Source organism: Neolamprologus brichardi, chromosome 1 (genome assembly GCF_056152115.1).
Source record: "Neolamprologus brichardi isolate AB-2024 chromosome 1, ASM5615211v1, whole genome shotgun sequence".
Taxonomy (NCBI): Eukaryota; Metazoa; Chordata; class Actinopteri; order Cichliformes; family Cichlidae; genus Neolamprologus; species Neolamprologus brichardi.
Window position 1 is genome coordinate 17603812 of NC_142104.1, and position 13250 is coordinate 17617061.

The following is a 13250-nucleotide window of genomic DNA, read 5'->3' on the forward strand; positions in this document are numbered from 1 at the left end:
TGATAACACTGACTACATCAATTACTATAGAGACAGGAACTATTATTAAAGAACGATTAAAAAAAATGTTTGCAGCACAAGTCATGGAGTCCCACAGAGTTGTGTTCTGGGACTCATGCTTTTTACATTATAGATGCTTCCCTTAGGAAATACAGTGATGTGTGATTTTTTACTTCTAAATTCTGATAAACGCTGAGGTTTTTGTATTTTGACCTAGAAATCTCAGAAACATGTCTTACTTAGATGCTGTATCCGCTCCCCAGTAGCATTATGAAGAATCTTAGTCATTTTTGACCAGAGCATGTCCTTTAAACAAAAAAGTAGAACTACATTCTTTCATCTGTGCAGTATACCTAAAATTAGAAACGTCCCATCACTAGTAAAGCTGAAAAACTTGTTTGTGTATTTTTAACTTCTAGGCTTGAATGTCACTGATCCCATTTGTTCTAAACACTCCCGCAACATATTTGTTGTATATCAGCTTCACTTCTGTGTTGAATCCAGAAATGAATTTAAAATCCATTGGCTGCTCGCAGATACTGGATTGTCTAATTGTTTGAGATTTATCTCTAATCTTGTAAATCTCGACCTTGCAGTATAAAGCACACTGATGGGGCTTTTTAAAATGAATTTTTAGTAATTAAACTAAATTACATTGAATATGTGTAGCTGTAAAGACTTGTAAAACAATCATTTTGGAGTGGCGTTTGCATGTTCTGAATGTTAAATTAATGGATGAATCTTAGCAAAGCTGATGTTGATAAGAGAAGAAAATCATTTTGTGTTTTAATTAGCATAATTTGCTGAGGACAAAGAAGCCAGATTCCAGGTAAAACTTTGCTTCATGGTTTTCAAAGATGCATTACACTGCATTATTATTATTATTATACACAGCCTAAAAGTGCACATCTGTTCACAGTGAAAAATTACTCTTAAATACAAAAGTCTGAAGATCTGTGTCTTCAGCTGCCAAATGCCACCTGTAAGAGAAAAGGTACCACACTTTAGGGCAGTGGTTAAATATTGTCATTCACAATATTCTCCCATTTCTCTCTTTCTCTACACTTTTTAATGAACACATAATCTTTTTCTCTCTTCTGTTAGATACAGAGGAACACATGAAAGATAATGGAGACTATCTGGGACATGAGAGTTTGGATGGACACTAGAAGGCAGTATAACCTCAAATCTGAAATGTGGACTGAACATCTTTGTACTTTTTCAAGTCTCATCTCTGTGGACTGTTTTCCCCTCTGGGCTCAGAAACTTTGGTTCTTCGTAAAGTCATTGACTTCTGAGAGAGAGCAAGAAAAAAAACCACATTAGCATGTATGTGTTTGTGTTGTGTTGCTGACTTTCGCAAGTCCAAAAGGAACAAGTAATCAATCAGTGGAAAAGAGCCCAATGTAAAATATGATGTGAAATCTGATCTACATCTAATTATTAATAATTAAAAGTCAAATATTTAATCAAACATCAGATTCTTACTCATTCTAATTTCAAAAACAGGCATGATAGAGAAGGGGCAAGTGGGGTGGCTTGAAAATAAATATATTATATATGAAAAAAAAATAAAATAAAATAAATAAATAGCCTTGTTTCAGGACGCCATTAGCAAAAAGGTGTGTATCTGAGGAAAAGCTGGGGGGATTTTTTCAGGTGTGTCCTCTTCTCATAAAAATAAGTAAATAAATAAAAATATTCAGCTGAAAATGTGAGTTGGTCCGAATGAGTTTGTGTTACATTTTTGTATTTTATACGTGTTTCCTTTTCCCACCTTTGAAAAGCAGTGGAAAAGTAAGTAAACATAAGTAAGAGAGTAAGAGACCACATATAGATGGACGTGCTTGTCTGCCACAGCGTTGTAGTTGATTTTGCTACCGCTGGGTGGCGCTAGAGTCAGAAACTGACTAGATCTGTATGATGGTTTTAATTAGTGGGGAGCAGTTGATAATATATCGGGAAAAGAAAAAAGAAAAGCATTTGCCAACACCGGCTTCAAACGTGTCACAGATGATTTTCTGTTTTACTAACACATCTTTAAAAAAATAACAATAATAGATTACTAACAATACCGACACCACCCAGGAGCAATATGGCTATAACAAGCTGAACAGATAAGAAAACTAAACTTATGTAATAATAATAACAAAACATTGTAACTACTCTTTTTTTTTTTTTTACTTTAGCCAGCAACAACGTGCTCTCTGGTTCTTTTTCTTCTTTTTTAAGTTTTGTTTTGCTGGTTCAGTTTCCACTTCCACAGTTAAAAGAGCGCAACGGCGACGTGATGTCTTCGTGAGTTCTCCAAAAACACACACACGCACAGGGGGAGAGTTTGCGATTGGTTATCGGCAACTTGCTGACGTGACGTCAGCAAAAGGAGGAGGAAGTATTGAGAAAAAAAGAGAGGAGGCGAGACGAGAGCACTGAAGTGTCTGTCAGGGGACGCGTCGCAGCTTCAGGACCGCGGACTGATGATGCGCGCTTTTGGACGTGGCTGATGAAAAGCGTCTCGCTCCTCTGTCAGTCCCACGGAGATCACAGCACTGACCCGGGAACGTCCTGATCTCGGATACAAGCACAAGACACGACGAGGATGTCTCATCCACAGCCGTCTGCGCAGGCTCGGCAGATGGCGTGGGATTTATCGATCTGATCCACGCGCTCACCTGTTTGTCGAAGCGAGGCTGTACAGAAACTCATTTCCATGTTCTAAACACCTGGAGCCCGGATGATGCGACGCTGGCCGCCCCTCTTTGCCACATGTGGATGTTTTGGTCTCCACGAACGCAGGAGGCATCTCAAGAAGTGAGTCTTTTGGTTAGGGTAGGCTTGACTAGTTTCCACAGATCATTCCACCTTCAGGCGTGTTTCAACAAATGCGCCTCGATCTGAGGGCGCAGACTTGACATTTGACACATTTATGGTTATATTGTTGGCATTTATTTAACGTGACATGCTCAAGTTCACAGTCAAACCCATAACCAATAGATAACGATGTGTACTGGCTTCTATAACTAGTTTGCAAGAGAACAACATTAAAATGGTGCATGAGTAACCCAGTTACCTGTGCCTTAACTTATATAACAAGGGCAAAACATTAGTTGTGACAGTGAAGCAGTGTTTATGCAGGCCTGCACTCTTCAACCAGAAGCCTTTCACACACCGTCCAGGCCACTGAAGGCAATTTGACTCATACAGTGTGATTTTTTTTTTAAATTTATGAACCCCCCAAAACACACTATGAAACCTGCTATTGCCTTTTTAATATTTTAAATTATATACACATATATACAAGTGTTAGTATTTGTGTGCGTTAGAAAGTGACGCACGTCTTGTCGGTGCATCTATTTCCCAATTAAAAATATTGACGTCAGACGTACAGGGGAAAAACGTGAGGTCATCACGAGGTTGATTTGAGTCAAATATTTAGCTAAATAATTTAGAAATAGATATAAATATATGACAGGGTAATCTTGCATTGTGACCAAAGCTGTAGTGGCACCATTAGAATACCTATAATAACAATACTCATCATATATAGCTGTAAAAATAACCGAAAGGCTGATACAACTAATAATAATAATAATAATAATAATAATAATAATAATAATAATAATAATGTTTAGCATACATGTTTGATAGATTCCTAAGGTGTTGCTGTGGAAGATGGGCTTTAATGAAACGTTAAAGCAGTGGAGTTTGATGAATTCTGATGATCTGGGTTTGTTTGCAAAGTGTGAGAAGGAGCACAGAATCCACAAACAGTCACACAGACTACACAGCTGTGAAGTTGCACCTTAAAGCACAACAGGAACAGCTACTGTACAGTTTGTCACCCCACATCTATTTTTCATGTGTATTTTGGTGCTTAGGCTCTAGAATTGGAGTATCATCTCGGTGACTGACAGACCGCTGAGATATTAAAATGGTTTAATTAGTTTTGGGGAAGATATGGAGATTTGGGATTGACATATCTGATTTAAAAACATTTAAAAAAAACAGAAATTACCATTCGATGGTGTTGAAGTGAAACCTGAAGCTAAACTTGCATAAATACCAAATCATTTTCTTTGTTCCCAGAAAGCCTCGGACTTACCTTTTGCTGTTGTCGCTAATGACGGAGCCTGTTCCTGTCTTTGGTTATCTAGCTGTATGAGTGATAATCATGCATCATAAAGCTAGATAACCGAAAGTAGGAATGACCTCCAAATCCTCAGCCTCTTGTTTATGAGATTAAGAAAAAAAGAAGAAGAAAAGAAAGAAAAACTCCAAAAGGAGGACATGTTGTCTTTTCAGGTAGGTTATGTGTGTGTATTAGGTTTAATAATACACAGATTCTTTATGAAAATGCATACAGTAAGGTTTTACTTATTGACTATTCTTCAATCAAAAGTGCCTCTTCCTTCCTATTTGTGAGAAAAAGACTGGCACAATGAAGACATTGTCTTAGGTTTTAGAAAATGGTTGTGAATATGTTGGGTAAATATTTTATCAGTAAACTGAAAAAGCTTTTTTCAAAATAAGGTGTTTTTGCTGCACCTTTCCACAACAGTTATCAGCCTCATGATCAAACACACAGAATCCCAGAAATTAAAGCATTTCTGATAAATTCTAACACTGAACTTTTCTGAAGGTTGCTTTAATGAAATGATCCGGGAATAATAAGCTCACGGGGTCACTTAAATATTTCTGAAAGTAGAAAGAATTTACAAGGGGCCTTTATTGTACATGAATGAATGATTTTTCCTACAGACTTCCTTTAGAAACATACTGATGACATTTCTTTGTATAACAGAAGAATTTGGCCTCACGTTGTCAAATTTAAAACACCATTTTTACCTCATGTTAATGTTTATGTTACTGTGATTAAAACCTTTAATAAGCATAAGGAGACTGTTGAGATACAGGTCATGCCTTTTGTTTGGAAAAAATGCTATTACATTTAAATGTTTTTATTTTTAAAGCTGAATGCAGTTTAGCTTTAAAAATTAGAAAATTAATATTATTTTGCCTTGACTCTGTTCGGCAGAGTGTGTATTTTACTTATCACAGTATAAACCAACAATAAATTTCCAGATTCTTTAAATTTGTCACAGTTTAAGGAACAGTTAAGATCCAGGAGAGAAATCACAAGTGTTAGCTTATGTCTTTCCAAGGATTAGCACCCATGTATTTGTGTCAAAAGGTTATATTTTTAAAAGCACGGTTATAATAAAGGCATTTCATTGTCCTCTAAATGAGAGGCCTCCTTCTCAAATTTAAGTACGTGGGGATGTTTGTATTTTGGGAGTCATCTAGATGGAGGTTCAATGCTGCGTTTAAAATGGATGTGTAGCAGAAAGTATAGCCGCATTAACGTGGTCCATCATCAGCCGTCCGTCAGATACAAATCACTGCTGTCTTTATGCCTTCCTGTCTTAACTGTCACCTCCGGTGTGCTCTCACTTAACAGAGATGTAGCAAATCACTGAGGTCACGTTTCTGTGGCCTTTTGAAGGTCGTTCTGTGAGTCACTGCACTTCTAACTGCTGCAGTAATTGAACAGAGCGGGAGAAAGTCATTGAATCAGTGGTTGAAAAAAAACCTCATGACATTTGATTATATTAAAGCTGAGAGGGAACCTGCATCTCTGTGACTCTGCAGGTGGTGAAACAAGTAAAAATTCCTACAATTGTTCCAAGTTTACCGAAGCAAAACACAAAGGAGAAAAATGCTTCTCAAAAGCTAAAACCTCAATGTAAGTAACAGCACCGTGTTATTGTGTGCAACATTTTCTAAACTTTTGACATTTTAAGGTTATTGAAGCAGTTTAGAGTGATTACCTGTTACCTGTTTATGTTTAATTCTTTTCCCATAAAAGCTAGTCAGCAAAAAAAGTTTGAAATTAAATATATAGAATTTATTTGTAATTTCCTTTTTTTCCAGTATTGAGTTTATTTGTTAGGCCTCCTTTAAAAACAAATCATTCACTTAGAATACAAAAAAAAAAAAAAATACAAGTAAACTATAAATAATATTTTTTAAATGAAAGTAAAAATGCAAAATGTTATGTTATATTTCCCTTTTTTTATTTTATTTTATTTTATTTTATTTTATTTTTTAGCTCAATAGTAATCATTTTAAAATCAAATAGAGATCAGCTGCCTAATGACATCTGCAAGTAGAAAATTAGAAACCAAAACGCCAGGTATGGCAAACGTCTTGTTTTGGTAAAACTCTTTTAGACCATTAGCCTGTAATAACGGATGCATTAATTATTATGGGTTTTTTTTTGTTTGCTTGTTTAATTATTTTTGGTGTAAAAGACAAAAACATGCAGTTGTGACCTGGAAAACGAAACACTGATTTACGTTTTTGTTATTTCAAAAAGAATGATTATTTATAAAGGAATCAAGTTTTTAAATTAACCTTTGTCCCCTTTGATTTAAAAAAAAAAAGGATACAGCTGAAGCTGAAGGGTTAATATGCATTTACACTTACATCCTTTTTCGACATACACGTTTCGTTTTTTCCCCCACCTTTAAACCTTTTTATTTTTAAACATTCCTTCTTCTAACTCGCTGTATTCAAATATGTTTAAATGCTTCCTCCAGCCTTCCGTTTCCTGCCGTGATGCTGATGAACGGAGAGAGATTAACGTTAGGCCCAGGTTTAAGTCGAGGTCTGTCAGTGGGCTGAACTGCGTCCGGTGACCTACATAAGATTTAATAGTTAGACCATGAAAAAAGGACATCAGTCTTGGCAATTAGATTTTTTTATGTAGTACTTAGAAAATATCTTTTCCTTTTATTTATTTTTTAAAGGAGAATAAACCGTGCACCCAATAACCCACCTTACAGCTCTCTGTTGGATCACGGCATGCATGAAGACCCTGACTGTAATATAAAGAAAACAATCACGCATTTCTAGCAGATAATGAATAGGACGCAGACAAGCTCTGCATATTAACATAATTGCATCAAAACTGGGTGTAAAAGCGAGTAGGCCCATTTAAAGGCACAGCACCACCTGCGAGCTCCACCCAGCAATGAAAAGATAGAGCGATTCTGAACACGTTAATATAATTTTATGCTTATATTTAATATAAAGATTGTTTTATTGTCCTAAATATTTTTGAAGTTGTAGTAAATAATAATAATAACAATAATAATAATTAGATTAGATAAAAGTTCAGCTATATTTTTATTGTGCCTAGATGCCGAGAAAATGCTATTTTAGATTATTTTAGATTTAAAAAATTGTCTTTCAGATTCTTGCTGGCTGGCAGCCCTCCATGTGCTTCTTAGTTTTTTTTTCTATATTTTTTTCCCTCTGTCATGCCAAAATACTGGTTTTAATAGCCAGAGGCTGTGGTTTGAACAAGTAAAAGGGGAACTGTCCCTTTATTACATGTTGTAATTAGACATTCAACTGGAAGGGGGGGGGTGAGGGCAAAGCTGGGTAATTATAAATGCTGACACACTGGAATACTGCGTGACTAGCAACACACAGCACATGCTTTAAATCCTCATTATTAGCTTTTCAAGAAGCATTCAGCTCTCTAATTTCTATGTCTGGATCTTTATTTAAATTTTAAATTCATACAGTAAGGTTACGCTGGGTTTAATGTGCTTTGGGTCCAGAAAACAGCTAAACATCTGGAAGGGCAAGGAATTGTGACTGCATCTTTGATTATTTACCTGCTGCCATTCTGCACAATAACTGTATAGTGAATTCAAAAATATTTCTCGTATAAAAAAGTCATTCCTGAAATGTATTTTATTGGAAAAGCGCTGTTTGACTGCACTCACAGGTATAATGGATAAACACAAAAGGCTTTAATGTGCACCCGTGCACATGTACATACAAACACAGTGCAGTCTGCATGTCGGTGGTGGACAGTGCAGCTGCAGGAGACCTGTTGGCCTGTTGGTAAACAGTGACCAGGCTCCACATTATAATTCTGATCCTGCCTTCTCTCCACAATGGCTGCTTTGTGAAAGGAGTATTTCACAAAGGTCCACCACTTCTTTTTTTTTGTCCCCCTCCCAACATTGTATATTTGAGAGGCTGCTGCAGTAAACCCTGTGGTGGGAACAACAGTCAAGACTAGACAGTGGCAGATGCTTGCATTAGCACAGCAGCCATAACAGTGTCTCTGGTAGAAGTTGTCCTTTTGTCTTCCTGCCTCTTTATGTCTGACACTGACTTTCATGCTGTGAGCATATAATTAATGCACTGTCTTACGCCTGAACTATTGCGAATCACAAACTGAATTGTGAATGTGGTCATGTATCATGAGGAAATGTAAGTCTTAATTTTCCAAAGAACGATTAAGAAAAATCTTGCCTAACATGCCTTAACAAGCAGCACATGACACACTACAAATATCCCAGCAAAAACCCAAAATCTTAGCAGTAACGGAAAGATTGCAACGATTCATTGCAGAAATGTGTAAACTGGCAGCAAAACAGCCAACGAAGAAGACACAGAGACACAAATGAAGAAATATACTGGACAACTGGAAAGACGGTCTGAGCTGGCCCGCTTAGTTTGTCTATGAGGGCTTTGATGATCAGTTTATTGGTTGATCAGTTTATGTTGCCATGTGTCAAATTCAATACTCAAAAACAACACACAGATTAGACTCTAGTTAGCTCTGTCTGGGTGAGCTGTGCTTGCTTGAGAAGTGAAGAGTAGTGAAGGGTAGCAGGGAGAGTGAGGCTTTTATTCTCATGGCTCACTTTAGAGAAACCTTCATTTGTGTTTTGCTCTCACCAGAGCAAAGTTTTACACAGTAGAACTTTTTTTTAATAGGGGAATGAGTCTGATCCGAATGAGTCAAAGTCTCATATCTCAGTACCTGTGTAGTACCTGTGTATAGTAAGGATGATGATGAGGTCTCCCGAAGGCAAGACATTGTCCTTTTTACATCTCTGCAGGCCCCATTCCCCCATCCCACAAGGATACCGCAGCTGCAATCCAGTCTTAATCTGGGGATAAACACGATTATCCTGCTATGGCTTGTTCTTGGCTTTGTAACAGCGACAGGGGACCTTTCACAGCTCGCCTTTTTCCCATGGTCGAGTGGGTCTGAGCAGCTAAGACCCCTGATGTGGACCAGTCGTCGTTTATCAGCTGTAGGCAAGCAATCAACCCCGCGCTGACTCTAAGGGAGCAAAAGACTGAAAAGGTTAGAGAGCTGCAGCTCCTCATAGAAGATCCTGCTCCCATCCTGATCTCTGACATGCACGTAGCTTTATAATTAGCAGAATCAAAATGTGTTTTTCAGTTTCTTATGTTAACTAAATAATAAAATGTCCATATTGATACATGTAGTAATATTGGGAAGAAAAAAGCAATGTTTTAAATAAATAATGTGTTATTTTTTCTCCCAATATTAGATCTCTATTATTAATGTAACTGTAACTGGGATTCATTTATAGGCACAAGTCCCTATTTCACTCTAACATGTACATTATTTTATTTATTTTATTTTATTTTATAAGAGGCCAACTTGTAGTACTATAATTGCAAATGACCAATTCATATGTAATTTATGCACCAATCATATTATAATCATTACAAAAATGAAATCCCTGTCTTCCTCCCAATTAAACATTTATTTATTTGTGAGTTAAAATGCATACACAGTATGTAATTTGACCATATCAAAGGACAAAATCTCTCAGGAGTGGATTTTGCATTCTCTTCCCGCCAGTCGTCATTTGGCTGTCAGTCAAGTTCAAGTTCACAGGGGTTGGAACGTCTGGACTCTTCATTCACTCCTCTCATTCCTCCCCTGGACTCCCCCCGTCTCCCCTGCTCCCATGCTCTGCGTTGACTGCATGGCATTACTATGACACAGAGGCTGTGGCGTTGTTATGGCAGCAGGCTGGATGGCCCGGGTATGTGCTGGTGAAAAAGACAGCCTGTCAGAGACAGAGAGAGAGGGAGAGGAAGAGAGAGACTCAGGATACCCCCCTCAACAGCTGGGCACAATCACCCCCCTTCCAGCCTCCAGCCGCCCCCTCCAGCCTTTCAAACACCACCCAGACCCTGGGAACACTGAGAATTTCACATTCATCATTCATCACACACTCCCTGCACACCCCTCTCAACCTTCTTCCACTTTTTCTCCCCAACCAAATCCTAACTCTGTTACCCATCAATTCATCCATCCAATATTTAAAATACTCCTTTAAAATACTACCCACACTTAGAGAGATGCCTGCCCCTCTGACACAGGTGTACTGTGGGATCAAGTAAGGAATTTCAGATTTAAAAAAATGGTAATTCAAATGCAAAAATTGAAGATGATACTTGAGCGTATTTTTACACTCAGTCATGCAGTGTGTGTGTGTGTGTGTGTCTGTGTGTGTGGGAGAACAAGGGAGAGATTTTGTTGAGGTCTCATTCAACTTTGAGCATGAAAGGCTGATCATTTGCATAAACTGCATGCTGTCTGAGGGGTTTGGGGGTGGCAGCCATACAGAGAAAAGATATAAGAGAACATAAAAAAAGAGCACAATCCTGCATTGTAGGGCTGCAGGAAGAAAGAGGAGGTTTGAATAAGAGAGAGGGTGAAAATTGGCAGAGAAAGGACTTTACCATGTCTCCCAGTGGGATTAAATTGTCCAGGAGCCTCTTTATATATAATTTGGTGAATATGGCAGCAGCATGGCCACAGGGCTGAATTCAGTCTGATCCTACACCGAGCCCGAGCCTGAGCTTCATTTGAAAGGAGTTACATATATGCTGAGATGATGCAACCAGTTAAAGAATAAAGTAAATGTTTAGAGCGGTTCACAAATTTTTTTTTTTTTAATATTTAATTTATTTTTTGTATATTAAATTCCAGCTGATGTCGTTTGTCCTCTTATTTTTCTTTCTGTTTTTTCCCCTCAGATGAGGACCAAAATGGTACCAGACTCATCAAGCTGTGGAGGATCAGGGGTCACTGTGAGGAATCCCGTCTCCGCTACTGGACTCAAAGTTTTCTATCACCACATGCGAGCAGAGCTGTGCAAACAGATCTCACTTCAAGCAGATTACAAATAAAATTGCTCTGCGAACAAAACAAAACCAAAAATGTTCTCATACTCTTTGCAGAAGATTCATGCTTTTTCTTATTTTGGAAAATAAGCTAAAATGTGTACAAATTTTTTATTTTTTTGTCTATTTATTTAAATGTAAATTTGTCCCTGAAAGTTATTACTACAATCATATTGTATTCAGGTCTTTGTATTTCGTCATTTTAATAACTTGCTCATAAATTAACCCAATAAACGTGTAATGTAAAATTTCTTTACGTCGACAGTGTATTAATGCATCTTTTTGGAGTAACCCTTTTAAACTGGATCACAGCAAAGTGACTGAAACCTATTTAATTAATAAAAATGTAATTAAAAAAAAAACAGAAATGAGCTGGCTCTGTCATTATTATTAAAATCTGAGCCAAACTGAGCCAAAATCTTCACAAAGGCCGTTTCGGTCAGCACCTTGGACAGAGGCAGACTGCAACGAGCGCTCCACGTTTGGAGGGTGAAGAATGAAAGACGACTATTTATTTTATTTTAGTTTAGTTTAGTTTAGTTTTTTTTTTTTAAACAGGTGAATTATGACAAATTTGAAACAAAGATGGCATGATATATACTCTACGACAAGCTTAAAATTATTTTCCTGCCCCTGCTGTTGATTCGATCGTAAAGTAAAACAGGTCAAATAAATGTAATTCAATCCAGCTGTTGATGACAGCGTAAGGCAGACTTCAGCATGTTGCCCTTCCTCTAGTTGCTGCTTTTCTGGAGATCAACCCGACCCCAGTTCCCGAGAACTTGTCTGCTGCTGGAAAGAGGGTCGTGACCCTTTACTCTCCTGGGACACAACTTGACCCAACACAACCCGTCGGACACGTGCGCCTTCTTCGATCCACGGCGCGACCTCATGGTTGGTGAAGTTTGCGTCATTCCTCTTACGTCATGGCTCTTTCAGCCTGTAAAACTCTGAATCGCAGATGCTGGTGTTACACCTGAACAACGCCTTATTAAATGAAATCGTCATCGTAAGTAAGTAAGTAAGAAAGAAAGAAAGAAAGAAATAAAGAAAGAAAGAAAGAAAGAAAGAAAGAAAGCATCGGTGTCCACCTGATACCACTGATGGGAACATGCACGCTGTACACATTTGCAGTGCACTTCTTTATTTGTAAGTCGTGCAATGCCCGATTCTTAAGTTTAAACACACCTCATTTTAAATGCAGACAGCACTGCCTTCAGTTCTCCTCCTTTCATGTTGTGCACAGAGTAACAGTACATTTATGCTGCACTGTATGCGTGAGTGATGCGTGTGTGAGACCCAGCTGACGTGAGGATGAGGAGCAGGCTGCAGGTGTTCTCTCTCATGGCACTCAGTGTGTGTTCATTCATTCATACATTCATTCTGCTCAGATATTCTAGTAGTTGGCACATGTAGATAGATGGACATGGTTTATTTTTGTTAGAAGACACTAGAAATCTAATAACTAAAGCTGAGAAATTAATTTTTATACCTTACTATCAAGAAGAAAGCAAACATTTTATTATATTTATTATGACATTTCCATCCATTACACTGATTTTAAACTAGGTGACACTTTCACTCTTTCCAATAGTTTATCAGCATTTTCAAAGAAAGAGAGATGTTTAAAGTGAACTCAGATGTAGTTGTACTTCCTCACACAGCTGTGGTCCAAGCTTGTGTCTGTGGAGGGCTGCAGATGATTGTCCAGTCATTTATATCTTCCAACTCAGTGAACTTTAGGTCTTGTTCCCCTCGTTTGCATAAGAATAAAATCTGGTCCTGTGAAGTTCCCCAACCTATTGACCCAACTCCCCAGCAATGAATGGGACTGCTTTGAGGCTCCCCAGCCTCTCAAACAGGCTTTAACCATGCTTTAAGTCCCAATCATGGTAATTTAATATATCTTAAGCCTCTGGCTGTTTTGCTGAAGCCCCTCTACAGTTTGTTTTAGGCATTCTCTGCTTCTGGCCTCATCAGTGATACTCAGCGGCAAATTTAAGGAGCTGCTGTGGTACTACAAGTACCCTATTAGTAGCTAAATAAGCCTTAGCGTCAAATAATTAGAAAAAGTATTTTCTATTGTTGTTCAGTCTTTTGATTTTAATAAAAGAGGGAAATCGCACCACATAGCCGATGAACAGGGTGATGAAAGAGTCTGACTATTCATTTATCTCACTTAAAGTGTAATATCCTCAGTGGCCTGAATT